This window comes from Mercenaria mercenaria, unplaced genomic scaffold (assembly GCF_021730395.1).
Source record: "Mercenaria mercenaria strain notata unplaced genomic scaffold, MADL_Memer_1 contig_3578, whole genome shotgun sequence".
NCBI classification, from domain to species: Eukaryota; Metazoa; Mollusca; class Bivalvia; order Venerida; family Veneridae; genus Mercenaria; species Mercenaria mercenaria.
Genome location: NW_026461730.1, coordinates 35,976 through 63,718, shown reverse-complemented (window position 1 = coordinate 63,718; position 27,743 = coordinate 35,976). Strand labels below are relative to the sequence as shown.

General features: G+C 36.4%; 1 long non-coding RNA gene across 1 annotated transcript; it reads left to right on the top strand.

Moving 5' to 3' along the window:
- Window positions 1-3: 3 nt before the first annotated feature.
- LOC128553191 (uncharacterized) lies at window positions 4-22,376 on the top strand. Its single transcript, XR_008369290.1, has 4 exons — window positions 4-283; window positions 8,754-8,831; window positions 13,966-19,218; window positions 20,122-22,376. It is a non-coding gene; the product is annotated as an uncharacterized LOC128553191 (long non-coding RNA).
- The last annotated feature ends 5,367 nt before the right edge of the window (window positions 22,377-27,743 follow it).

The following is a 27,743-nucleotide window of genomic DNA, read 5'->3' as shown; positions in this document are numbered from 1 at the left end:
TGCATTCAAAGAAAGCAGACACAATAAATGCACAGTTGGAGATTGCAAGAGAAAACAGAAAGGCAGAGGAAGTAAAACTTAAGGTTGCTAAAGAAAATAGGAAGACAGTTGAAGCACAGAGAAGAATTGCTGAACATTTCCAAATGGCGAGAGAAGCAGAAGCTAAGACTGCAGAGGAAAACAGAAATGCAGCAGAATTAAGAGTTGTTGAAGCCTTTTTTGCACTATCATTGGCCCAGTTCAATCGTGGTAGCGCCAATGCACGTGTACATGAAGGAAACAGGTATTTCATTCTATTTCCGGTTGCGTAGAAGCATTGCTATTGACAAACATCATGCTTTTAATGTACATTTCACTCTTTCTTTCATAATCTTTAACTCAATATGTCTACAGACTACAAATGTAGGAAAATATTGGCCAGCTCGCTATATAATATTTTCGTTTTGGAACATGTGCATATAGTGTTGAAATTAGTAATTTCAGGAAAGATTAAGGTTCATGGGTCTCGGCAAAAAAATTTGAATATTTTTAGGAATGAATGTTTAAAACGATTCTGACTCGGAGTCCCGAATAGTGGTTTATTACTTTAGCGGAATTTAGCCGAGACATTTCGAGTTATTACTTTACGGAACTCCGAGACGAAATTATACAGGTAACACTATAATATATACCGGTATTTTGTGGCTACTATGCGCTTTTCTGTGTCTCTAATAAACAATTAACAGGTCATTCGGAGTGCCGCGAGATAATTTTTCGAAAATTCGACCTGCATGGAAATGCTTATATAATCAGCTTGGTTTTTACTTTTATAGATCAAATAAGTATGTAAACAGAGCAAAAAAAAAGACAAAAACTATAAATAACTTGGCCTCGTAGTCAGTGTAGCATGCGCTGGACAGCAGTCTGTATATAATTTTCAGTTTAGACTTGGTCAGTAAAGCTCGGTTGTCCCGAGAAATACGATTTTTACGACAAACTTTCAACAGCTTACTTACGATAAAACCCTGTGTAAATCATACAAGAGGGCCATGATGGCCCTATATTGCTCACCTGACTTTAGTTGCTTGCTGAACAAATTAAAAACAAACAAGGTGAGTGGGTCATATTAAAGAATATTTAAGATAACTACTGGAATCTGTTTCAAACATTATACAGGTGGTCCACATCTCTTTGCTGTAGCTTCAAGGTAGGTCAGTATGTTAGAGTATAGAATATTAAAGAAGAGTATTGAAATCTGTATCAAACATTTTACATGTGGTCAAAATTTCTTTGCTGTAACTAAAAAAACAAGAAAGTAGGTCAGTAGGTCACGATTAAGACTATTCAAGATGAGTATTGAAATCTGTATCAAACATTATACAGGTGGTCAAAATCGCTTTGTTGTAGTATCAAAAGCAAAAAAGTAGATAAGTGGGCCAGGGTTAAGAATATTAAAGATGAGTTTTGAAATCTGTATCAAAAGTTAATAACGTGGTCCGAATTTCTATGCTGTACCTCCAAAAACAAGAAAATAGGTTAGTAGGTCATGATTAATTCTTTTCAAGATGAGTATTGAAATCTGTATCAAACGTTATACAGGAGGTCAAAAAACGATTTGTTGTAGTTTCCAAAACAAGAAAGTAGGTCAGTGGGTCAGGGTTAAGAATATTTAAAGATGAGTTTTGAAATCTGTATCAAAATTTATAAACGTGCCCAAATTTCTATGCTGTACGTTCAAAAACAAGAAGGTAGGTCAGTAGGTCATGATTAAGACTATTCAGGATGAGTATTGAAATCTGTATCAAAAATTATACATATGGTCCAAATGTCTATGTTGTAACTTCAAAAACGAAAAAGTAGGTCAGTAGGTCACGATTAAGACTATTCAAGATGAGAATTGTTCTGTATCAAACATTATACTTGTGGTTCAAATTTCTTTGCCATTGCTTCAAAAACAAATAAGTCTATGTAAAACTAGAGTGTTAACAAGCTTATCTTTTGATTTGAGCGGGTGGCCTTTTTACCCTACATGACCCAGTTTCAAACTTTGCCTAGGAGTTATCAAGATAAACGTTTTGACCAAGTTAAATGAAGATAGGATCATCTCTAGGGTGTTCACAAGCTTTTCCATTGATTTGACTTGGTGACCTAGAATTTGACCCCACATGACCCAGTTTAGAACTTGGCATAGAGATCATCAAGATCAATATTCTGTGCAGATTGTATCAGATCAAAGCATAAATGAAACCTCTGTAAGGCTGAAAGGGCCAAGATACAAATTTTGCCCCATTCAAGGGCAATAACTCTGGAACCCATGACGGAATCTAGCCGTTTTTCGAAAGAAACCGAGATCTTATTATGACTTGAGTTGTGTGTAAGTGTGGTTAAAATCGAATGTAAAATGTCAAATGTAAAAATTAACATATTTTGGCTCTTTCAGGGGTCAATCAGGGGCCGCAACTCCGGAACGTATGATTGGATCTGACGGATTCTTCACGGAATCCAAGATCTATTGTTAGATATTTTGCAAGTTTGTATCAAACAAACCATAAATAAAGTCTAATATAGCTGCAAAAGCCAAAATAACAAATGTTTGCCCTTTAGACGACCATAACTCTGGAATCATGAAGTGATCTGGCAAGTTTTCGAAAGGAACCGAGATATTATGCCAATACAAGTTGTGTACAAGTTTGATTAAAATCGATTGCAAAATGTGGTCTTTATCGTGTTCACAAGAAATTGTGGACGGACGACGGACGAAGGGCGATCACAAAAGCTCGCCTTATCTCTACGTGGCAGGTGATCTAAAAAGCCGAATATCTTATGAACATAATTTAAGTCACTGACGTAAGTAGTAACCGTTTTGGATGACTGACCTTTCTCAAAATAGAATGCAAAAAAAAACAATAAAAAATAATGTGTCCGTTGAGGAGGTAAACGGTAAACAGACCTAAATTTATCAAAAGCCCTAAGAACAGTGCTGTATGTTAGATGTGTGTTCGGTGCTATCCCAGACTGTAACAAATTGACAGTTCTCGATCGAAGACACTCCATAAGAATGCCGGAAAATGATGGGGTACGGGGTTTAACGTCGCACCGACACAATTCCTACAGTGTAGAGTGCAGCCTAACCAGGCACATGACGGGTTAAGATTTTGATGACAATTTGTTTTCAATACTAAAAATAGCCATGTTATCACAATTGAACTTTATTTTCTTGTTAACTAACTCTGATCCCAAAATGAATACTGGGACCAATATTTGAAACAGTTCTAAAAGAGTTATGTCCGAGGTGAGACCTCGTGCGTGCCAAGATTATGGCCAATGACCAATAACCTTGAAAATAAACCCCAAAGCCTAAATTTTCCTCGCCAAAAAGGACGCCAAACAACAATAGCACGACAGCAGAAGTAAAATGAACATATCAAGGATAAAACTTTTTAAGGGTTGACTTTGATTTTTTACAATGACTTCCAGTATCTGAGCAACCGGGATTCTTACTACCATATCCTTAGAATCAAGGCCTAAAACACTAAAACTTCGGTAGGACCTTCGATCTATTCCGTTGATTCTGGAACACCCAGTTCTGACATGGTATTTGCGAATACCTTAAGAGCCCGACTGCACGGTTCTGACGTAGCTTGACCCCCGAGATAATCATTAAGGTAATGCAGCAACATATCGGGTATCTGTTCATGCAGGCATGTGGGCCCTGTGTGTTGCTTTTCTTTTTCATGTTTCAGTTTAACGCACAAAATCTAAGAACCTGACGAACCTCTCACGGGAGTGCCTTGGCAAAATTAAAAAAAAAAACGCCATCAAAACGTAAACCAAGTAATTCAAAGTCAAAAGGTTTGATTGGAATCAGACGGTCCGCTAATTGTATGTCTGCCATTAATAATTTACAGTTAGGGTCCAATTTTTGAATGTTTCACTGCCTCATCAAAACTGGTCTACTGAGCTGTGCAAAGGGCAATGGATTTATTTACCGACTCACTCGGTTGATACAATAAATGATGGATCATTCGGAATTTAAAAGGGGTCTTTTTTGGTACTAAACCTTTGGGTGAGACGATTAAAGTTGGTAGAGGGCAATCTGCATATGGCCTGGCTACTCGACCAGCGTCAGCCTCTTCTTTTTTATTTGACTAAGGATAAACTCTGGACTTATTACTGCGGAGGACAATTTTGTTGAGTCCCGTGCTACATGTGGCCCTAGGAAAACCATTAGTAAAACCGTTAAGCAAGAATTCGGCCTCATTTTATGGTAACGCTTTAAAACATTATTTAAAACAAGAGTTTTGAAAGGAGAATTGGCTAAAGTAAAAATATTTTGTCAGACCGACCTAGAAGACTTCATTTCTGATTCATTTTCTAAACTGGTCTCTAGCTCGCGAAATGTATTCTGAAATAGGGGTGTTGCTTTACAAATTCATTAAACATTATGAGCGAATTCCTATTTACCTTAATGTAATAAAAACAAAATTATTTGTCACATTGTGTTTGTACATATATTATCATATAAAATATATTTTTGTTCTCCACTTAATGTGAAATACATGTATGTCCTCGAGGTTACTCGAAACCCCAATAAAAATAGTAAACGGTAAATATATATTCGTCTCGGCGTCATTCGAAGAAATTCCGTCAAGTTCCTCGGCAACTAAAGAAATCAAAACAGGTATATATTAGGCTAATTGGATTTCATTTCGAGTCACTTCAAGGATTTTCTCCGAGTGACTTAACATAAATTCTCGGAGTCAGATAGCGAAATTCTTTGACGGAACATGGCTGACTCGAAGATACTTTGCGTCAGAGCCGTGGTACCCGTTTTGATCGAGTAGAATGGGTTGTCCCCTTGACCTGATCTGTATTTTTTATCACATATGTCTGTTTATAGCCGTGTTGTAAAGCCTCTGATATAACCAGACTACTGTGAATGGTACGGAGTCTTTAAGTGGCACACACACACATACACACGCACACACGCACGCGCGCACACGCTCACGAACGCACAGACACACGCACACACACACACATTTTTATTCCATTATTATAAACGAAATCTTATTCTTACTATTTAACTGACTGATGTTTTGTTTCTTGTAATTACGAACAAATATTACATATAACTAATGAGTAGAATGGTTGTTTTAGTTCACGAGAATACAGGGTGCTGTCGGTGAGCAATAACCTTGCAGCGTCTGTCGCCGTATATCAAATTTTCTTTGAAAGACATCTCCTTTGACCCATTCTAATCACGTTGGTCTTCATATTCCAAATTCTCAAAACATGATATTATTTAAACCTTTTCAAAGTCCATGCCGACTGCAATAATATTTATGTCGTTATATAAATATGATTTAATTGAGAACTTAGCAACATTGCTCAGTGTAGGAGCTAAGGAACAAAGAAATGAAGAACATGTGTTTTAGCTCATTCAGATTGGAATCGGCAGAAAGAAAGAACTTTGGAATCACCAAGTTATATGAACTATTCCTTTATTTGTTTAGGAAATAAAAGTAAAAGTCTTGAACATTTTAGTCTAATCATATATGCATACATCGAGTTTTAAAAGGAAAGTAAAGAATCGTGTAATATTGTTTTTGTATTTGCATCAAACTAAAGACGCTATAATGTAGATACACTTAAATATCATTTACTACGATATTTAACGTGATTTTCACCAACGGACCTCTCTTCACTAAATCTTACCACTAGATCAATACTAGAATTAAAAAAATAATAGTTAAGAATAAATTAGTAATTATAAATGGTACAATTTTTTACGTTTTTTGCCAGTAAAACTTTTTTTTTTCCTTCGGTACCCCTTTTGCACACTGTTCATTGCTATACACTTTTATTTTATGCTTATTGGTGAAATACTGGAAAATAGCAGTGAGATATAAATCGATATCACTCACAGTGCCGAACTTCTTTTTTTCCAGATAAATTATCTCCCTTGAAATATATTCTTTAATTACCTCCCTTTGCTGCCTTTAAAATTACTGGATTATACTAATACTCAAGCCATACACGAGTCATGAACTGCTAGACAATCCTATATAGAACAGGCTAGCTATATAATTAAATTTGCAAAAGAAATAATGTTACCTTTGTCAGCTTGGTTGCTAGGCCTTGCCATTCATGTAGCTACAGATATATGTGTGTTTCCTCTACTTTTTTCCATTGGTTCACTATCGTGTGGTAGATATTACTGGCGACAGCACATTTAGCTGGTTGTTGTCTTAGTTAATTATCACAAGACATCAACTCAACCTTACGTAATATGCCAGCATTTTCGTCGAAGTACTTTCCCACTCCAACTCCAAGCCCAGCCAGTTGTGTTCAAACTTCCATCCATTTTCTTATGCTATGCAGCTCCTAGATCAACATTTCCTAGTTATTTCTATTTAATCTATGATGATATTTAATTCTGCAGCTTGATTTTCCAAGGACTTACGCATATTCAACAGTTGTTTAGATTTTCCGTGTTGTTTTTCAATCTGACCTTCAGCGTGTGTTTTGGTAAACGAAGCAAGCTTCCGGTTATCCTACGAACTGACGGATTGACCCGAAAAGTTTTAAATATGCTTCTACTTAACTACGCGCATTTGTCAATGTCTCTGCGGATTGTGTATTTTTACACAAAATATTTAATGCAGTTTTTGTTTTTAAAAACAAAATGGCGTCGTGTTGATTTAATGAACCTAATCACCAATATTCGATATTAATGTGCCTAAGTGTCCATGGTAATTTAGCGGTTGTATCATATGTAACACGGTAGCTTAAATAAATCCGAATTTCGTCATGAAATACTGGATTTATATGAACATTTATGCACGTAATAAACAGAAAATTCGTTGATCTTCACAAACTAGCATAAAATAAAAAGAAAATTTGTTTGTTTGCAGTGAGATATCGAAATATATCATCACCGATAAGGGAGACAATTCTGATATTTTCACTCAGGCGAAATATCCTCTATATAATAAATAGCCCAAGAAAGTACATTTTATAATAACGTAACTTAAGTTCTGTATACTTGTTTTCCTTATTAAACCATTTCTTCACTACAGGTTCCAATAAGTATTTTGTTTACTTTCAATGATATTATATATAAACATTGCTTAATTTTGAAAATTGTTAAGAGAATGACAAAATCCCTTAATTTTTGCTATGTTGAGGCACATTGAAATATCAATTTGCGTTTAATTACTTAATTATTCAAATGTATCTGAATGATGCTATTTTTCTACAATGTGCAAGAGGACGTGTGTTAAAAATTTGACATAGTCATAGGTACAATGTATGTTCAATAAATGAAATAACCAGAAAATATGATTGTTCTTCCCCGCCTTTTTCCAAGACAAAAAGGGACTGCGTCCTTCCGTCCGTCTGTCACACTTCGCGTCTGGTCCATAACTCTGCTATCTGTGAAGGGAATTTTGAAATAACTTGGCACAAATGTTCCCAAAAAAATAAGACGTCGTGTCACACGCAAGACCTAGACCACTAGCTGCAAGGTCAAGGTCAAACTTGAAGGTCAATGATTAACAGGATCTGTTTCGTGACCGGTCCATAAATCTGACAATTCATTAAGGGATTTTAAAGTTACTTGGCAAATATTTACCAATAATGAGACGACATGTTATGCGCAAGACCAAGACCCCTAGCTTAAAGGTCAAGGACACACTTTGAGTTTACAAGTTTAGAGTGTCGCGTTCAAGACAAAGGTTCCTATCCAAAAGGATAAGATTAGACTCAGAAGTCAATGATAATAGGTCATATTTAGGTCTGGTCAATAAATTTAATTTGCATGGATGGATATTTAAGTAAGTTGTCACGAACAGTCACCGTACCAACTTATTTGTCGCACGTAAGACCCATCCCTCCAGCTCAAAGTCACACTTACAGATAAAACATTTTTGGAAATTTTTGTTTGGTCTGTAACTTGTTTTATGCATGGGTGTATATTTTAATGTCTGGGCATAAATATTCGCAATTACAGGACAGTGTGACATGTGCGAAGGTCAAGGTCACAGGCACCCAAGTCAACTTTCATTTCGGTTGGTACATGAAATTACTTCCCTTTTATGTGATAAAGTACAATACGTGTGTGCGCGCACCCGTGTGTATATGCGTGTGTGTGTGTGTGTGTGTGTGTGTGTGTGTGTGTTTTCATCATTTTTCCAACTAATCTTAAACGACATTATGTTTAAGGTAAAATGATCCTACAGATATATATATAAAAAACTATTGACAATCGTTGATTTCTAGAATGCAGACCCAGGCACAAGTTATAACTTTATTGTATATATAGGTACATACAGCATTATTATGATTGTAATACATTAAATTAATATTCAGTGCAATCTGCATTGACCAACACTTGTATTATCTTTCATTGGTGTGTAATTTAAAACAAGAGTTTCTTTAGTACCATATAAAAGTCATTTGTTTATAAACAACTTCCTTTTAATGTGATAAAATATTTCATTATATTATTATTTCTTTTTTTCTTACCAATATGAAAATAAAACCACATTAAATATTTAAAAGACAAATATTAACATTTGAAAGCATTCACCAAACATTTCTAACCTACATACCTTTTCAAAAATTATATGATATATATTAATGGTTTATAAACATCTTTAATATGTTGCCCCTTTTGCTTTGAAGAAGATTTTGTATTGGCATGTACTATGTTTTTTTTAAAATATGTCCTGCGGTGGACGTTGGTAACACTGTTACAATTTCTTGTTTTTAAGGATGACGTCACTGGGAAGGATCGATTATCAGCGAGGAGGCAATGACTCTTTCGCTATTGCTAGTCGTTAAGCAGAAAGGTACACTATTTTCTGTATGCGTTTTTATTGATATTTAGTAATTTTAAATAAATCCAGTATACACTCTGTTGTTTGTGGTGTTCGAAGTATCTTGTTTACGAATTTGAGTTATCCCGTAGCAAGGATAATTTGAATAGAGTGTTTGCAGATGACGTGTTTTACTGTATTAGTAAGGCCATATAGTGTAATATGTATACGTCGTAGTAGCAGTAAAACTTATGCATTTAGATTTAATTATTAACTATAGATCTCTATAATAAGTGGAAGGCCTGTTCTCAGATTCAATGTTATACTAAAGTGTGATAATAGGTGAAATGTTCGGCAAAATCCAAGCATTTTTAATTCACATGCTGTAACTGACTGAATAATTATCTGTTAGATTATTACCTTTTTCCATTTAAATATTGTCAGCGAACATATTTATACAAGGAGCAGGGCATGAAATGGGTTGTATCTTAGTTAAAGTGATGGAAGTAGTTAAAACCTAACACAACGGCGTATATTAGGTTAAAGATAATAGGTCTTTTTACATTATGAGTGGGTTTCTGTGTTATTTAGAATATGAAGAAGCATCAGTTTCGTGAAAATGTGTATGTTACACTCGGTTACATATTTAAGTTTGGTCTCTTTGTTACACAGATGATTGAATATCTAATATATCTTTTCAAGCATTTTCTTGTTGTATACTTTAAGCAGTTTCAATTGCAAACGAGACTACTTGATGGTAAAGTCTATGTTGCAGCGATTTCGTCTTTGTTACTATCATTATTTTGATGTTATTTCAAACTAGGAATATTAGGTCAATTACTTTTAAAACAGTCAGTAGTAAATGTCACGTGTATGTGACAAAAGGTTATTGTGGGTTTAAATAATGATACTTGATGTGAAACAAACTCGAACACACTATTACATATTTATACCTTTGATAGTGTTTAGAAGTGCTCGAGGGTGAGCTATTGTGGTCAGTGATTGTCCGTCATCCGTCGTCCATCGTCCGTCGTCCGTATTCGGTCAACATTTTCCTTTAAACAACATGTTCTCCTAAACTATGTAGGGAAAACTGGCATACGTGTAATTGACTGCATCCAAGTGCTCAGTTTGAAAAAATAATGAAAAAAAATATTCTCTTAAAAAGAGTTATTTCGGCTGAAAATAAATGGTCCAGGGTGAAGTATTTGGGAAAACATGGAGACAACGCCGCTGAAACTTTATTCTAGGCTTAGGTGACTAGATATTTCTTATCTCATACAAACCATGCACTTTTACCTTTGGCCATAAAAATCACGCATAATTAATATTGCGGTCAGTGATTTGAAAAGATAGATTACTTTTCAATGTCATTGATATATCATGGATAGCTTAAGGATTGACAAACGGTGTTTACTAAAAACTTTCCCTTTATAAGATTGTTTTCTTGTATAAGTTGGATTTAGAGTAAGTCTCTACACAATACATTAAAGATGAGAAAGTGGATTCTTTGCGCAAAAACCGCGGGGTTATTTATTACAATGCAAATTCAAACGTAATTATAAGTTTTTTGGAGGTCAGTAAACTCATGTAGCAAGCGTTAACTCGAGTGCACAAGTGGATATTTCACGTAGTTGTCTAGAAACTGAATCGCAATTGACAAGTGTACACGAAGAACGTATAGCCTTGTATATTTATTGTCAATGTCAAATATTGAACCAGATCTATAACTGGGAAAGTGTAACCAATGACAGGTCATTCTCGCAATACTATATATGCTAAATGTCTTTTCGAAGAGAATCAAAACGCCCCTGTGTATTTGTAATCGTTAATGGCAAAACGTTTCCAAGCCGGAGAAAGAACTATTCCTGTTTTGTCATTTTACACTTCACACAAATTCTAACGCCCCCCCCCCCCCCCCCCCCCCTCAAATATCTTTCATCCTACTAAAGCTTAGTAAAAGACGTAGGCAAATTTCAACAAAATAAAGTGATGCTATATATCATTGTATGTACTCTACGGCCTATACGCAATTTCAGAAAGTCACAAAAATTCACATAAATACGTACAGTTTACGAATAAGCAGATTTATGTATAACAAAATATTTTCTTTATCCAGTCATATATGGTAAATAAATCTAAATTTTGTTTGATATTCAATCTGACTAAAGTACATATCCTATTACGCTACGCATAGGATCTGAGAACGACCTATTCATTGCCTCGTTCTGACGACCCTTTCGCTAGCCAATCAGAGCCTAACTTACAACATCTTGCAAATCTACCAGTAGCCTCGACTTTTGATATTTACAATTCTTATGTCATAATGTACCAGACAGCCGGTTAGCTCAGTCGGTAGGCCACTTGCTTTGTAAGCGAGGCGTCCTGGGTTCGAGCCCTGGAATAACTGTACATTTTTCTTACTCTTTGACATTCGAACATGTCGTCTGATTGGATAAAATAAAAATAGCAATACTGGAAATCCAAAATATACAGAAGACGAATGTGAATGGGTCGTTCTCAGATCTTCGTTTAGAAGATCAAGTACTTTAGTCAGATTGGTTTGATATTTGACTTAACATGAGTGAAAAGTCAATATCTACACCAGTATATCCTGATAAATGTATAAAAACAACACTTGGTATTTTCTTTGACTTTTTAAAAAATGGGTACCGGTCAAAAAATGAACAAAATGATATGAGCCGTGCCATGAGAAAACCAACATAGTGGCTTTGCGACCAGCATGGATCCAGACCAGCCTGCGCATCGGCGCAGTCTGGTCAGGATCCATGCTGTTCGCTAACAGTTTCTCTAATTCCAACAGGCTTTAAAAGCTAACAGCATGGATCCTGACCAGACTGCGCGAATGAAAAAGACTGGAAATATCTGTTATTAAGATGCTCTTTTCAAGAAAAGTATTAAGGAAAGTGAATTTTGCATGCAGGAAAATGCACTGGCTTGGTTAAGAATATCTTTTAAATTCAAGATAAAGCAGTATTAACCATCAAAATATGGAAAACACATACTAATATTCGTACATATATGTTCGGGTATAAGTTATGTCGATCTGTGAACTTTAATTAGTACTAATATACTATATGATCGCAATATTAGTATTATTTGAGTTTTAAAACACTTTAGTCAATAAAAGAATCTTTATCATTTCAGCCAATCTAGCATACTCTGTATTTTGACGACCATTTTAATTTTATGAATACATTTTCTTTTAACACCATAGTTCATACTGCTTCCTGAGGAAAAATATCGGATGACGATCAAATGTGCTCTATTTCTATATATAATCACCATCCTCCCTAACGTGTGCTACTTTTAATATTCACAGTTAGTGATAGTTTCTGATTAAAAAATATTTCTTGTTCGAACTAATATTTAAAGATTAGCTCTGTACAAATAGAGATGTATTAAATGTAAAATACATTTATGTCCATTATTGGTATTTCTTTTCATCTAGCATTTTCATTTCATTCATTAATTCCAAAATACAATTCTTACAAGTTATAATACGGCTAGTCTTAGGGGATCGGTCTGTCAACACATGTATTTGGGTCATGTAAGTACTCTTGCACTAATTGTTTAAACTGTTCCTGGACACTTAGCCATACACAAATAAAATCTCGAAGGCTGTAGTGCATTGCGGTTTGTGGGGATATGAGCCGCCGTGAGAAATATAGAGACCTATATACCATTGTAGATTGAAGTAAGTTACCGAAATTTCCCATGTATCTCTTTCCGTGCATGCGTGACTGGATAAAGTTATGACGTCATAAATATTGCGGTTTAAGAGAAAATAAAAAGGCAGAAGATACATGACTGCTGAATGTTTGAAGGTAACCACGTCCTCGAAAACGATGTTTCCCTGCGCTCTTCGTCAGAACTGCGACATTTTTTTCACTTAGCGGCGTTATCATTACTTTGACGTCATTCATGCAAAACGAACGCCTTAATTTTATACGGAATAAATAGGGAGAATACAGATAAATAGGACATAAATGCACATTTGTTAAGATATTCAAATGATATAATCAAAAATAAGGGAATAACTGCTCATGGAACCATTTGTAAAATATCACTAATTAACCATTTATGTTGTTGTGTACTACCAAAAAACCCACTGTGTGACTCTGTATGGGAAAATGACACAACAAGTGTTTGAATTGAAAATGGGCAATCTATATTTTCCAGTTGAACACATGTTTATGTAACGACATAAAGCTAAGCATATGCTAATGCCATGAAACTGACATACAATCATTATTCCCATGACTGGGCAGAAAGAAAACAGGGGTTGCACTGTTTACGCCGCCCACATTACGCAGAAGGGTTGTGTGAGAAATAACCTAGAGATATAAAATCAGACTGAAAGCATTAGAGAGCTAACAGCATGGATCCTGACCAGACTGCGCGAATGCGCAGGCCGGTCTGGATCCATGCTGGTCGCAAAGCCACTATGTTGGTTTTCTCATGGCGCGGCTCATATATTTGCACAATTTGATTTTGTTACAATTTTGATTTGGTAATAAAAATACTTGTCTAAATGTGTAAAATATAAATATACCGTTGGCATTATGGAATATATATCGCCAAAATTACCGAGGGAGCGTTAGAAGTTTCGATTTATATATCAATACGCATTTGTTGGCAAAGATAGAAGTGCTTCGAAAAAATTCATACCTAATGAAAAGTGTATTTGATGATTAAACAGCTAAGTAGCCACTTTATTCATGCTGTGGTGTGAACATTTTGCAAATATAAAATGTAATAAAATGATGACAGTATTGTCGCATTTATATATCTTTATTCCTCTTTACGAATGTAACACTCGCAGAATTTCGAGAACATATCTCAGACTTCGCATATTATGCAAACTACATAATTAAAAACTTCATTTTACTAATAATTAATATAAGACTTACCAAAAATGCATGGAGGTCACTTTAAAATGTCTGTCCATAAGGGATAAATTGTTGGTGAGTCAATACTTAGTTTTAATAACAGCATTTCATCTGAACTTATTCGGAATAGGCAAACAAACCATAATAATTTTGAGATAACAACACAAGTAAAAAAAATGCTTTTTGACTGCTTGTATTTAAAACCGATAAATCGTTGATGAACGTTAAGATAATAATTAGTCGTATCTTTTCAGATGATCCTGTTGAAGTTGCCACAATGACGACGATCCATTTTACGATACGGTGAAGGGATGATTTACTTTATTGTCATTTTGTTGTGATTTATAACATTTATTTTTGGGAAATTCTTTTAAAATAGACGTTTTGTGTGAGTACGTTTTGTCATAAAATGATTTGGTTGTGCTTATTTGTGACAATGTATACATTGCTTTCTCCGGTCTGTTTCATAACACAACATCAAAAATACTTAATGCAGAAAATAAATTACTGCAGAAAGGACAAAGTTTATGAACTTATATTTCAGTGTCAATGTCACAACAGAAGTCTTGCATTTTATGTTCTTTCAATGTCTTCTTTACATGTTGAAGAATGTTAAACTGTATATTTTACCCCATACTTTGCTGGCTGAAAGGCAGGAAAACAAATCAAGGTCTAGTGGAAATATTCACGTAATCAGCATGATGTTTCAGAACGCATATACTGTGACAATGAAGACTATGGTATTTATATAATAAAGTATTTTTGTTTTATAATACAAATCGCAGCTTGATCTGGTCTGTGCACAGTTTCTTTAGATTGGTTCGAATAGAATATATTGCTCTTTTTTTCGAGTTTATATTTTAACTTATTTTCAGATTGAATAAAATTTTCTTTTGTCTGGTTTTATAATGAAATATATATTTCAAACCATTTCTCAGTTAAACGATATTTGAAGCAGTTTTATGTATATTTTTAGCCATATTTCAACAATGTAAGTTAACAAGTAGACAATCCCGCATAAAGAAATAGTAAACATACTCAAAGGACAGTACCACATGTGATGATTTAAAATGCGTGGCTTAACACACCCCTTGACTAAAAGCTTTTATAAAGACTGGAAATATCTGTTATTAAGATGCTTGTTTCAAGAAAATTATTAAGGAACGTGAATTTTGCATGCAGGAAAATGCACTGGCTTGGTTAAGAATATCTTTTAAATTCAAGATAAAGCAGTATTAACCATCAAAATATGGAAAACACATACTAATATTCGTACATATATGTTCGGGTATAAGTTATGTCGATCTGTGAACTTTAATTAGTACTAATGTACTATATGATCGCAATATTAGTATTATTTGAGTTTTAAAACACTTTAGTTAATAAAAGAATCTTTATCATTTCAGCCAATCTAGCATACTCTGTATTTTGACGACCATTTTAATTTTATGAATACATTTTCTTTTAACACCATAGTTCATACTGCTCCCTGAGGAAAAATATCGGATGACGATCAAATGTGCTCTATATTGAACACATGTTTATGTAACGACATAAAGCTAAGCATATGCTAATGCCATGAAACTGACATACAATCATTATTCCCATGACTGGGCAGCAAGAAAACAGGGGTTGCACTGTTTACGCCGCCCAGATTACGCAGAAGGGTTGTGTGAGAAATAACCTAGAGATATAAAATTAGACTGAATTTGAGAGTCATGGAAACCTATCTATGAGTAACGAAACAGCTATTCCTATATCATAAGATATAGTTGACACATCAAAATTGAACAATTATATTATTAAGTATTTAAAAGTCATAGAAGCACATCTATGGATAAGAAAGCAAGTATGTTTATATTATACATGCAATATGTACATGATACAGCTCAAATGAACAATGATAAACTTAGTTAAAAGATAAAAACATGCCAATGGTTACGGTAGTAAGTACCAGTATTCCTATACATGTAGTATGAAATTGACACATAACTAAACAATGATAAATTATGGATGATAAAGCAAGGATTTTATGCTATACATGTAATATGTAGTTGAAAAGTCAAAATGAACAACGATAAAAGTTTTTAAAAGGAAAGAAAGAAATTATGGATACAGAAGTATCCTATGAAATACATGCTGTATGTACTTGACACCTTAACAATGAACAAACATACAAGTATTTAAGAGTCAAAGAAACATATCTAAGTGTAATTAAGCAAGTATGTCCCTGCTTATAAATGCAGTTGACATAACGAAACAGGAACGAGTAAAAAAGTAATTAATATCAAAAGAAACAAAATTATGTACAAGAAAGCAAGTGTTCCTATATGATGATATGTTAAGGCAACTTGGCAAAACAAAGTATGACTAGAAAAACAATGAGCTGAAGTTGACCAGGCTTGGCTCGGTAATCTTGATCCAGTCATTATATATAAACTATGGTAGTGGGATAAGAATCAGAAAAAAAAACAATCTGACCTAAATATTTAAGAATTATATACAATATCATTGACATTAAATTTAAACTATGTTTAAAAAAACTGAATTGACAAACCATAGGCAACCTGTACCAGCTGTAACGGATGGCCGCTTCAGTTGATACCTGTGGATGTGTATGACTGTGGCTGACTGCCTCAGTCAGTTCAACCCAGTGTACTTACAGTTGTAAGCTTATCAAACAACCAGCTCCCCCGTGAATGTTTAATTGTTATATTATGAAAACCCATTTAGACTCACTTATCTCAGTTGCTCTAAGGTAAGCTATATCTTAAAGGTATGGACAAAGATGCCTGCCTCAGTCAGACCCTCCCGCCAGTGTAAAACAGATAAAAATAAGTAAAATAGAATGACCAAAATCATACTATGGGCAGAATTGTATTCATGTGACTAACAGACCTTTCTAACGGAAACGTAATTAGGAAACGGAATACTGAATGCGTAAAATTTTAGGCTAATTTGTGGTCTAGGGGAGACAATTTCATCCAATAGTAATGCAATAGTATCTCCCTTAGACCATTATTTGCAAATAACTTTTACGGATTCAGTAATCCGTTTCCGATTTACGTTTACGTTAGAAATGTCTAATTAGGGCTGCAGATATACTTAAGGTTTAGGAGTATATCACCAAAACACAGAAATATTTTATGAACGAACAACACCGTTACATAAAATTATTCGCGTTTCGAAATTACTTTTCTTGGTAGTTTATCCCAGTACTAGTTTGGTCTGAAGTTTATGCTAGTATATTTGGGCGCTCTTTGTCACGTGAATTTCGTGAAATATTTCGGCGTATATAAGTGTGAACTGATATTGTTCTCACCACTCGAGGTTTATGATTGGCAGCAAACAGTCTGTAATTCAGTATGAACGATTCAGAAAATACAAACAAGGATTCGTTTTGGGACCTGAATGACTTCTTCGATGAACAATTCTATGAATAGAAACATGAGAAGTGCGAATTTAGAGAAGATTCACAGAGTGAGCTGCAGTATACGACAGGAAAGAGGAAGGTTGCTGGCGATTTCGATGACGACAGAAAGATCCAAAGAGCTGAAGAAAGAGTTAGGGTAGGCTCGAGAAGTTTTGAAAGAATCAGACACAGTCGTCTGTCAGTAGTTTTGGACCTGTGGACATTGCTGTAAGTCATTTGAATTTATTTTCATAATGTTGAAATCGCTCCATAGATGACCACAATGTATGCTTTACCATCGATGTTATATAAACACAAGTCCGTTAATCTGCACGTTAAATTCATGAGAACATTTATTACACAGGTTTATAGTTTAGAGCAGAGATCAAGCAATTTGTTATTAATCGTAAACAAATAAGCCTATGTTACGGCGGATTTATCACATACTCCTGATATTGGACTAAAATAAGTATTTAGTCTTTTAATATAGGGTTTGTTGTGTTCATATACGTTTAAAATGCTAACTGGAATGTTCTCTTAGTCTTTTCGAAGCTTTCGGTGCACAGGTGCAGCCAGAGCTCCAATGGCGGGATTACAAACCGGAACTAGATATATCGTCTGCTATGTCTGTGGTATCTTGGAACGATTTGCTCGACAGGCTAGAATCCACAGTTGCAAAGCCACTGACGAAAATCAACATCATTGAGAAGATGATAAGTATTGCTTTTATTCATATTATGCAGACGTTAAATGCCAAGCGAATTTCTGCAAATTTAACTTTGTGTTTCCGTAGCAGAAAACTCAGTGAAAGGCAGACTGAAAATAGTATTTCACATTTTGGAATTAATGCCGATAATACCCTTTCTGTAATTCACTATGGTTATGTTACTCTTTTTATCAAAAAAGCCGCCGTCATTTGTTTTTAAAGAATAACAGGTCTGATCTAGAAAATTTAGTGATTTTATTTTTCTGCTGTTTAAGATTTTGTCAAAAAGGACTTCAAATGCGAGTCCTTTGTCGGTGGAGATTCATCTTAAAAGAAAAGTTTGATTCTAGATTTTAGTGTATTTTAAACAGAGTAGTTTAATTTTATAATGTTAGTGAATTGTATGGACCGTTTTTCTAGTGAGTGCAATAAAAAGTTGCCTCTATACAATTAATGATTTAGGACCTCAGACACGGAGGCTTTCGACGCTTGTTCCGTTTCTTGGAAAATTGGAAACGATTGGTTAGTTCCGCCGGTATTTCTTATACTCAAGTGTTTAAATTTCTTCTTGTTTTGTAAAGCTAGAGGTACATTGGTTGCTCCTTACCGGCCATCTAACCCCAACCCCACCCTGCGTTTTGCGCACGTTTTGTTTTCAAAAGGTTTTAATCTTTGATTAACCAGAAACATATATATGCATGGGTATTACAAGAATTCTATATTTGGTACAGTAAAGTTTAAAACATTGTGGCAAGGATTTTTGACAGTTTGACAGTTAAAGTCTAGTTTGAGATATCCCCCTTGTTAAGTACCGTGGGAATTTTAGATGATTTCATTTTAGCAGATGTAATATCAATTAAAATATATGTATCATCCTTGTGTAAACAATGGTTGAAATACTATTGGTGTGTATATAGAGACGTTATTGAACATTTATATTAAAAAGGTCTGTTACAAATTATAAATCTGATTTAAAGAGACAGTTGATCTATGTGTTTTTCTTGCATTACATGCAATATTTACCCGCTGTTGATAATAGATTAATCCATTTGTACAGGTGTATCACTAGTGGTATGCAGTTTTTACAGTTACATAAACATCGTTATAAAGAGTGACAATTTAGTTTCACTTGTCTGCGTCTGTGACAGTGTATATCATATTAAAATAATGCCATTTGTTTGCAGATTTGTTTAATACACACAGAAGATGAGAAACTGTAAAAAGATGAGCAGATATGATTTCACCGTAACTGTTTGCTTGTTGGAGGCAAAGAAACGTTTACATCTCTTGAATTTAAGAAGTTCCGTGACTGGTGTGAGAAAGTGACGTTACCTGGTTCGCCATTCACTGTGGCATTGTACTTGGTGTCTATAAGTGATAGCTGTTGCAGTAAGTCAATGTTAAACATGGTTTTTTTACTCTATTAATTGGTAATACGTTCTGTCAAATGTACAAAATCCTTGTAACGATGATTGTTTGAAACTGTTTAAATGACTGTAAAAGAATAACTGCCAGAACGGTGGTAAAGAATTCTAATATTATGAAACAGTTGATTGAACATTTCTGAGAACAGTTCCCTCTCTGCTTTAAGATTAGATTAATTGTTTATTTATTTATATATAATTATTTTTTCATTTGCCGGAATTTTAAGAATCAATGAATCACTAAGGATTTCAGAATGTCATTGTTAGATATAGTAATTGAAAGTCAGACACTGTTGCTCTTAGAACGGAAACGTATACCGGACATTCCTCCTGCCTTGTCGCTATCTTAGAAAGATATGTACGAAAACCACTTATATCATTTTCTTCAGAATATTTTTTCGTTCAGACATTTTCAAGAAAAAGCTTAATAAACGTGTGTTTTGCGACGTGATTCAGACAGCCGCTTTCTTATTCTTCTGTTCATCTTGGTTTAAAACAAAAACTTCAGTTAGATGTTTGGACTTCATTCTTTTCGGTCGGGGGCTGATACTATGGTTGCTAACAGAAGTACTTGTGAGAGGTTGTGGCAGAGACATGGCAGGTGGAAATGTGTCATCAAGATATGGCTATGTGAAAGACTCTTTGAAAGATCGTCTTTTTGTCTCTCATAATTAAGACTTTTAAACATATCAGGTTGAATTTATTGCGTGTATTTTATTTTTCTATATGTTACACTCTTAAAAGGTGCTTGAGACTATCACTTGAGGTTAAATAAGTATGGTAATGTCACACTGGGTTTTATTTACATCGGAATACTGTATTTAGTGATTTACATGTAACAGAATTATCTATATTGTTTAACTTACAGTTGCTGGTAGCGGAATGCTGCAATGTATGCATTACAAGCAGTTGAATGCTGTGTTATGTGCTCTTCTTACAGTGGTATGCTACGTTAGGTTATTTTCAAGAAGCGGAATGCTGCATTAGGTTATCTGCAAGCCGTGGAAGGCTGCGTTATGTGCTCTTCTTACAGTGAAATGCTGTGTTATGTGCTCTTCTTACAGTGGTATGCTGCCTAAGGTTATTTTCAGGTGCGGAATGCTGTTTGCAGCGGAATGCCCGTTAGGTTATGTGCAAGAATGCTGCGTTTCGTGTTTTTCTTGCAGTGGAATACTGTGTTAGGTTATCTTAAGGCAGCGGATTGCTGCGTTATGTGTTTTTCTTGCAGTGGAATGCTGCGTTATGTGCTGTTCTTGCAGTGGAATGCTGCGTTATGTTATCTGCAAGCAGCGGATTACTACGTTATGTGCTGTTTTTGCAGTGGAATGCTGTATTTGTTTATCTGCAAGCAGCGGTATACTGTGTTATGTGTTCTTCTTGCAGTGGAATACTCCGTTAGGCTATTTTCAAGCAGTGGAATGCTGCGTTATGTGGTCTTCTTGCAGTGGAATGTTGCGTTAGGTTATTTTTAAGCACTGGACTGTTGCGTTATGTGTTCTTCTTGCAGTCGAATGCTGCGTTATGTTATTTTCAAGCAGTGGAATGCTATGTTATGTTATTTTCAAGCAGCGGAATGCTGCGTTATGTGTTCTTCTTGCAGTGGAATACTCTGTTAGGTTATTTTCAAGCAGTGGAATGCTGCGTTATGCGTTCTTTTTGCAGGAACGCTGTATTAGGTTATTTTAAGAAGTGGAATGCTGATTTATGTGCTCCTTTTGCAGTGGAATATTGCGTTAGGTTATTTTCAAGTAGTGGAACGTGCGCTATGTGTTCTTCTTGCAGTGGAATGCTGTGTTATGTTATTTTCAAGTAGCGGAATGCTGCGTTATGTGTTCTTTTTGCAGTGGAATGCTGTGTTAGGTTATTTTCAAGCAGTGGAATGCTGCGTTAGGTGTTCTTCTTGCATTGGAATGCTGTGTTATGTTATTTTCAAGCAGCGGAATGCTGCGTTATGTTATTTTCAAGCAGAGGAATGCTGCGTAATGTGTTCTTCTTGCAGCGGAATGCTGCGTTAGATTATTTGCAAGCAGTCGAATGCTGCTTTATTTGCTCTTCCTGCAGTGGAATGCTGCGTTATGTGCTCTTCTTGCGGTGGAGTTTTAAGAAGTGGTATGCTGATTTTTGTGCTCTTCCTGCAGTGGAATGCTGCGTTATGTTATCTGCAAGCAGCGGAATGCTGTGATATGTTATCTTCAAGCAGTGGAATGCTGCGTTATGTGTTATTAATGCTGCGTTAGGTTATTTTCATGCAGCGGAATGCTGCGTTATATGTTTTCTTGCAAAGGAAGGCTGCGTTAGGTTATCTGCAAGCAGTGGAATGCTGCGTTATGTTTTTTGTAAGCAGCGGAATGCTGCGTAATGTTGCTTTATGTGCTCTGCTAGCAGCGGAATGCTGCATTAAGTAATCTGCAAGTAGCGGAATGCTGCGTTATGTGCTCTGCAAGCAGCGGAATGCTGCATTACGTAATCTGCAAGCAGCGGAATGCTGCGTTATGTGCTCTGCAAGCAGCGGAATGCTGCGTTATGTGCTCTGCAAGCAGCGGAATGCTGCATTAAGTAATCTGCAAGCAGCGGAATGCTGCGTTATGTGCTCTGCAAGCAGCGGAATGCTGCATGATGTTTTCTGAAGGCAATGTATTCCTGCTTATGGGTTTGAGACGATTGGGCTTTGGTGATCTGATCGATGGTCTTTCATAGAAGTGGGATATTAATGTACAAGGTAACCACGGTAATTAAGTATCGTTAGTAAGTATTTCTTTGTTTTCCATTTACTGCGTCAATAATTTTGATACAGAAGACTGTTAGCATTTTCTCTCTTTGTTGTCTCGATATGCTGCCAATTATATACCTTATTCATACTTTTATTGTTTCTTTTTTGTCTTGTTGAAGGTAATTGAGATTAGAGAATAATTGATTTACTCACAGCTTTAGCGTGAGTAAATAAAATTATTCGCGTTTCGAAATTACTTTTCTTGGTAGTTTATCCCAGTACTAGTTTGGTCTGAAGTTTATGCTAGTATATTTGGGCGCTCTTTGTCACGTGAATTTCGTGAAATATTTCGGCGTATATAAGTGTGAACTGATATTGTTCTCACCACTCGAGGTTTATGATTGGCAGCAAACAGTCTGTAATGATGATGTTGGTGCTTGTATTTCAGTTATAGCTTGCTTCAGTGAAACAAACTGGCCTGAAAATTTCTTGTCTAGAATATTAAGTTTATTTTATTATAAAATAAATGTTGTTTTTGGTTTATGTTTACTATTCTACACAGGTTATGTTAAGTTTTGAATATATATAATGTGTGTTTGTTTTTTCTAAGTAAATCACTCCGATTGTTAGTTGTAAAGCTACAATTTTGGTTGTATCGGTTTTGTTCTGGTGATGTTTTTTCTAATAAAATCTTAAACACCAGATAAAATTAGAGATTTTATTAATTATTCACGCCTGTGTTTTACGCAAACTTGAAACATTTATCTTAACAACATGATTAAATTTACTTTTAGTCTCGTTTCAGTTCAAATTTACCCGGATACTAGATCGCTGGGAACCATACGAAGAACATTAAATCATTTGTTGAAATATGAATTTACTTCGCGAACAATTGTACACTTTTATGCTGCCAATTATATACCTTATTCCTACTTTTATTGTTTCTTTTTTGTCTTGTTGAAGGTAATTGAGATTAGAGAATAATTGATTTACTCACAGCTTTAGCGTGAGTAACAATATTTTACCTGACCATTACATGTTCTGCCGTACTGTCCCGTACTGAAAATATTCTGAAAAAGTTGTCCCCCTTTGAAAATGAATGCCATTTGTAAAGAAATAAAAATAAACAATCGCTGAAAACTGTGTTCCACCTAGTTATGTGAAATTTCAACACTCGCACGCTATTACAAATGCATCAAAACAAACATGTGTAACAGTTCCTTGAAAATGGTGAGTTTTTAAAAGCGCTTGACTGTCTGGAAGTGGGACCTGTTTAAACAGTTCTTTTTTCGTATGGTTCCCAGCGATCTAGTATCTAGTTTTTACCGGACAGATACTCCTATTGTTAGTAGTGCGGACTGCCACAGAGGCAGGTTTGCCCCCTGAATGTTTGAAGAACGACATGGAAATAAATTACAAGCGTGTGGACTCGACCACTGGTCTTATGGAATTTAATGTTTTCCATCTGTAACAAATCTGAATATCCAGTGGCTGTAACAGTAATTTCTCATACTCGTAGCAAGGTAAAAAACGCCAATGAGAACTTGGCAGAGAATAGGAGCCTATCATGGCGGGACAAATTTTGTGACTTCAATGAATATAACAACTAAGTAAGGAAGGAGTAAAACATTTGCGTTTATCTGATGGTTGGGTCCTTCTTAAACTGTACAGCGGCTTGTTAACCACAAATGACGAATTACGAAATTTATGAATGCGGTGAACATATGAAAGGGCTGATGTCATGGATGTAATGATGGAAGGTTTCAAGCCCATGTCTTGAGAAAGAGCTATAAATTGGATTAACCAGTCAACAGTCACAGGGAGGAGCTTGGTATGGGGGTAAAATGTATCGTGAAACCTCCTGTACTGTTTAATCACATTTCGGTAACTGAGCTGTGTTGCCGGGGCTAAACCGTTCCGTAGAATTCTAGATACCGACTTGTTAAGCCCTGTTTTAGTAAATAGTCTGGTACGACCGTGGCCTGTGTCTCCATATGGGGTGCTAGACGATGGAACTGGTCGATCTGTAAACGGAAAGACAGGGTAAAACATTACTTTCCCCCGCGATATGGTAGGCCTTAACCAAGATATTGTTACGCATGCATCAAAATTAGACGTAGCAGGGACATGGCAGATGATCCTTACAACTTTTTTTGTTGATGATGTAGACCATTGCTTCATTGTCTGAAGTAAAATGAGACACCTATTTTTAAGGGAGGAACCCCAGATTTCGAGAGCTAAGACAATGGCTGAGAGCCCCTTAAATGTAATTGCAAAACTGACCAAGTGGGAAGGCCATGATCCATAAAACCATTTTTTGTCAAAGACTGCCCCATAGCCAATTGCACCTGAAGCGTCAGTGAACAAATGTAACTGTCTAGACGTAACCCAAAGTTGGTCGTAAAGCAAGTGCCTCCCATTGAAATGTTGCGCAAAGAGATCCTAGGCTCGGAGAAGCTTTCTGCTCTCAACAGTTAACCTTATCTTATGATGGGGTTTCCTGACTCCCATGGCAAGGTCAATCAAGCGACGAACAACGGCCAGGAAGGACTACTGAGCAACAGAAGTGCAGTACACCTATAAGAAATTGAAGTTCCTTGAGGGTAAAATTACGACGGGGCTTGAACTGATCTAATAATGACCTGAGGTTGGTAAGTTTGTCGGCCGGAAGGCGTGCCTCTATTAACACCGCATCTATTTCTAGTTTCATAAATATGATAGCCTGGCGGGCAGGTTCTGTCTTTATGGTTTAGTAGGGACTCCAATGAACTTACATAGGGCAAGAGAGGTCTTGAGATCTCTCTGACATTGGCGGGAATTAGAGGGATCTATGATAAGTAAATCATCTAGAATGTGTATCATGTGTCTTATGTTAAAATGTGAGGTTGCAATCCATTGTAAAGGCGAGCTAAAGCGCTCAAAAATAGCACATGAACTTGATGACCACATTGGAAGATATGTATCGTAGTAATATTTGTTGTCAAATTGCATTCCCAATAATTCATGTTCTTTTGGGTGTATGATGGGTATTAACCTGAAAGCATTTGCATTGTCTGTTTTTGCGAAGTATGCGCCTTGGCCTAGCCTTAATAGCAAAGAAATAGCATTATCGAAATTTGTTTCTGTAACGAGGGATGGGGTTATGACATCATTTATGGAGTCCCGTTTTGGGTAGCTGAGGTGGTGTATCAAGCGGAATTGGTTGGTGGCCTTTTTTTGGAACCAACCCAGTTGGGCTTATCCTGAAGCAAGGGGAAGGATTGAGTTGGTATGGACCCTTTACCTGACCAGTGAAGACCTCGGCTTCTAACTTTTCTTTCACAATGTGGGGATGTTCCCAGCAAGACTTAAGATTGGAGGATGTGGAAGGATGACGATGACCTATGAAGCCGAGCCGGAAACCAGATGTAAAGCCACTGACAAGATACTCTTTATCCGGGTGCCCAGTGAGTAAAGTATCAATGTGGACAGTTTGTACCAATGTTTTGGATGGTTTTTGGGATTGGTGCGACCAGGTTTGGTTGCGGTGGGTTTTGGGGCATCTGATGCATCGCTTGCTTCCCAGATACTGTTGAACTCGCAGTTACTGGCACAGTGGCAGTAGCCACACACGTGGGGCATTGGACATGTGGCCTGCTTACATCCCCCCTACGAGTGTATGTCCAACAGGTGTTTGGCAGGAACCTGTTGCGGTTTCTTGACCTGCTACGGGGTGTGAACCTGTTGGGGCCGGACCGAAAGGGCCGATCAGTTTTTGGCTGGGAGAAAATGGGCTGTGAGCATGCCATTCTTTCCCATGGAAATTACTTGGTTTTCTATGTACTGCATAAACTGTTCATCATAGAATGACCATACTTGACCGAGACGTCTATGGGCCAGGTCCCTCACAATTTCCCCATACTTCATGAGTTGTTGTGTTACGTGGGGATAGCGTGAGGAAAACACAGCAACAAACCTAAGGAATGCGGTGGTCCATTGTTCAATGTTCAGCGGCTTTCTGGGGGGTTCGTTTTGAGGAGGCTGCGATTTTGGTGCGTAGCTTTCCCTGTTTGATATTTTTCTTTGTTTTTTTTTTTTTTCGTTGTTTTGAAGTTGGAATGATAAAAAATTTAGGTGACCCATCAAAAGTGAATGAAAAATTCTGTTGTGGCTGTGAGTTGGATGTAGGTAACAATTTATAAAAAACAATAAACTTATTTCTGATGATCTTTTCCTGAATTTTCTTTGAAATCATATTGATATTGGGGTAGAAAGGGGTTCCACAAACGATGCAATATCACCAGTATGTCGCCCTATGATGCCGGCAGTATGATGCATGATTACGGAAACTTTGAACACTGCATTCACTGTTGTCACTAGAGTCCGAGTTCTCAGAGACCGATACAGCATGATGAATGGCCTCGTCCTCGGAGTCACTGCTGAAGGCATATTCCCTGTTTTGTGGATGGCCGCAACCCATACTGTTGTGCGGCAAGTTTGTACCAGCATTCTGTTGTGGTGGATTGTCAAGCATTGCTATTCTGTTGTTAGATTTCCCACTCTTACTTGTACTTGGAACTGTTTTAGAATTTTTAGCTTTGCACAGTGCATGAGCTGTTGCCGCATGCAGTGTCAGTCTGTTGGCTGTTAGATCTTGTGGAGTGTGAGTTTATTTTCCTTTTCTTTCTTAGACTGGCCTCATCACTGGGAGGGCAGCAAGGACAATTCAAACTTGTGGCTGCTGGGCCACGCTTGAACGTCCGCATCTGAAATGTACAGTGCTGGTTGAAAAGAAATAAAACATCAGCGGCAATAACTGTTAAATAGGTTAAACACACTATACAATAAACCCACACAAGTACTAGTGGCACGATGCAGGTCCCTGAAACAGACTATAATGTCTAAAACAGCAGATTTTTAAACTGCATTGTAACTAACCCTGAAACGTGATAAAGCCATTTACAGAGCAATGTACGTCAGACAACCTGCCTGGATTATAAATAAAATCTGGAAAGTAGAACCCTCGGAAGCACCGAGAACAAGGCAAACAGTGAAAATTAGAGACTTATTCAATCTTCAAATCTAAATGAGTTGAAATCAATAATCCCAAAGGACCAGAAAATATAACAACACTGAGATGAAGTCGGGGCGAATTTTACGGCCGCCACACAGCACTTAACACCCGCTGTTGTGTAGTAAATAAAATCTGGAAGGTAGATCCCTCGGAAGCACCGAGAACAAGACAAACAGTGAAAATTGCAGACTCGGTTTGATTCATGAGCAGTAATGGAAAATGCAACACTGCCCACGCCCAATAGCACCGGCTTAAGCAGTTACCAATCTTCAACTCTAAATGAATTAAAATCAATGATCCCGAAGGACCAGAAAATATAACAACACTGAGACGAAGTCCGTGCGACTTTTTACGGCCGCCACACAGCACTTAACACCCGCTGTTGTGAAGTAAATAAAATCTGGAAAGTAGATCTCTCGGAAGCACCGAGAACAAGGCAAACAGTGAAAATTGCAGACTCGGTTTGGTTGAGTCTGTTCATGAGCAGTCATGGAAAATGCAACACTGCCCACGCCCAATAGCACCGGCTTAAGCAGTATTCAATCTTCAACTCTAAATGAATTCAAATCAATGATCCCGAAGGACCAGAAAATATAACAACACTGAGATGAAGTTCGTGCGACTTTTTACGGCCGCCACACAGCACTTAACACCCGCTGTTGTGAAGTAAATAAAATCTGGAAAGTAGATCCCTCGGAAGCACCGAGAACAAGGCAAACAGTGAAAA